Below are 2,605 nucleotides of genomic sequence, written 5' to 3'. Positions count from 1 at the left end.
AACTCGATCAAGACATCTAGCCAATATTGTCGTCGTTGATTTTTCTTTAGAATCATCATCTAGTCGAATTGAGAATTCGGAGGGGCAATTCCATCTTTTGAACCCGACTTCACAATTGAGAATCCGGAGGGACAATTCCAAGATCCTGATCCACTAATCATTCCTCCTGAATCACAAATCATACAACCAGAGATTGTCTAGGAAGAAGCCATTAAATCAGAATCCTCTAGTGATTCGGATTCAACAAATTTAAAAATGGAAATAACGGAACCTCAAAGCATGGAAGACCGAATGAGAGCCATACGCACGGGCCAAGGTCATGCCATTATTTAGCCAGATGTTAGAGCATCAGATTTTGAAATCAAAGGACAAATCCTACACATGATCACCAATCAGTGCCAATTTGGTGGTACAACAAAAGAAGATCCAAACGAACATCTTCGAACTTTTAATCGGATTTGTAATCTCTTTAAAATCCGAGAAGTTGAGGATGAAACTATTTATCTTATGTTGTTCCCATGGACTTTAAAAGGAGAAGCCAAAGATTGGTTAGAATCGTTTCCTGAAGGGGCGATTGACACATGGGATGTTTTAGTTGAAAATTTTCTTCAAAGATTCTTTCCGGCATCTAAAGCCGTGAGACTTCAAGAAGAAATTGCCACGTTCGTGCAAAAGCCAAATGAAACGTTATATGAGGCATGGACAAGATTCGGAAGGATGTTGAGAGGATGTCCTCAACACGGTTTAGACACTTTTCAAATAGTGCAAATCTTCTATAAAGGCGTAGACATCGCCACACGAAAAGACATCGACACAGCAGCTGGTGGTTCCATTATGAAGAAAACCGCAACTGAAGCTCACAAGATCATTGATAACACAGCATCCCACTCTCATGAGTGGCACCAGGAAAAAGATATTTTTCATTCATCGAAAGCGGCTAGAGCCGATTCTAGCCATAACTTTGATTCTGTTTCCGCAAAAATAGATGCTTTAGAGACGAATGGAAAAGATGACTAAAGATATTCACGCAATACGAATCAGTTGTGAGCAATGCGGAGGACCACACTTAATGAAAGATTGTCACATTGAGCAAACAATGGAACAACGTGAGAATGTTTCCTGCATAAACCAAAGGCAGGGAAATAATTATCAAAATAATTATCAACCTCCAAGGCTAAACTTCAATCGAAATCAAAATATTCTTTACAATCCAAAAGGACCCGACAATAATAACTCATACAACCAACAAGGTCTGAATAACCAACCAACTCAAAACAACACTTTCAATCAACAAAGACCTGGCTTGTATAAACCACCACAACAAACCGAAGAGAAAAAGTCAAACCTGGAAGACGTGGTATTTAAGCTAGTTGAATCTCAAACACAATTTATTGAAACTCAAACCCAGACGAATGAGAGGTTTGATCAGTCATTTAGAACTCAACAAGCTTCCATTTTAAATCTAGAAAAACAAGTAGGTACTGTTGTTAGATTAATGAGTGAAAGGGAACAAGAAAAGCTACCGAGTAATACTGAAGAAAATCCTCGGAATGAAAATGTTAACATGGTTTTAACAAATTCTGAAAAACTAGCACCAGAAGATGGGAAGGTTTTTAATGTGAGTAACAATGAAGAAGTTACACCACCACCACCACCCGAGTATGTAAAGCCAGTGGTGGCACCATACAGACCACCCATCCCGTTTCCAAGAAAAGGAGTTGAGTATGAGCAAGTGATAGGTAATAAAGTTTGTGATATCTCTGGAAAGAAGAAGAAGAAGAATAAGAAAGTGCAAGAAACTAAAACAGTAAAAGTAAACCCGGTGAAGACAGTTCCACCAAAACCTTCACCTAAAGTAGGTGATCCGGGTAAATTTATTGTTCCTTGTCTACTTAGTGATTGTGTCATGTATGATGCACTAGCAGATTTAGGTGCAAGTGTGAGTGTTATGCCTCTTTCATTATATAAGAGATTAGGAGTAGGTAAGTTAAGTCCAACAGATATGAGTGTTCGACTCTTTGATCAAACCATTAAGCACCCAGTTGGAATTGCTGACAACCTACCCATTCAAGTTGGTAATTTAACCTTTCTAGTCGAATTTATTGTCATTGACATAGAAGAGGACCCAAACATTCCTCTAATTTTAGGTTGACCATTCTTAGCGTCCACCGGGGCATTATTTGATGTAAGAAAGGGTAGAATGACACTTAGTAATGATGAGAAATCGATCACCTTTATGATTCGAAAGTCTAAATCTCCACCAACTAAAATCGTTGAACCAGCAAAAACGATTGGTAAGAACCATGTTGTTTTACCAACTCCAACGGTAGTGCTTAACAATAATAAAACGCCTAAGTGTGGGGAAAATGAAGTAACACCTAATGATGACTTGATAACAAAGAACCCCGTTTGTTGATACAAAATTAAATGACGCCGTTATTAACAGTTCAATGAAGAAACTTTTTAAACGGGTTATTGATGCTAGAAGTAAGGGGAACTTTAAGTTATGTAATCGGTTAGTATCCAATCTGTCGCCTAAAGAAAAGGCGAAACTAGTTGAATTTGTGGATATTATGGAAGAAGCTGGTCACTGGCATAAAGAAAA

At 38.2% G+C, this 2,605-nt stretch overlaps 1 non-coding gene across 1 annotated transcript; it reads right to left on the bottom strand.

The window, feature by feature from the left end:
* Positions 1-639: 639 nt before the first annotated feature.
* LOC139886768 (small nucleolar RNA R71) lies at positions 640-746 on the bottom strand. The gene has a single exon (XR_011772635.1). It is a non-coding gene; the product is annotated as a small nucleolar RNA R71 (small nucleolar RNA).
* Positions 747-2,605: the final 1,859 nt, after the last annotated feature.

This window comes from Rutidosis leptorrhynchoides, chromosome 1, assembly GCF_046630445.1.
Source record: "Rutidosis leptorrhynchoides isolate AG116_Rl617_1_P2 chromosome 1, CSIRO_AGI_Rlap_v1, whole genome shotgun sequence".
Classification (NCBI taxonomy): domain Eukaryota; kingdom Viridiplantae; phylum Streptophyta; class Magnoliopsida; order Asterales; family Asteraceae; genus Rutidosis; species Rutidosis leptorrhynchoides.
Note: the sequence above shows the minus strand (reverse complement) of the source record. Positions and strands in the feature narration are given on the sequence as shown.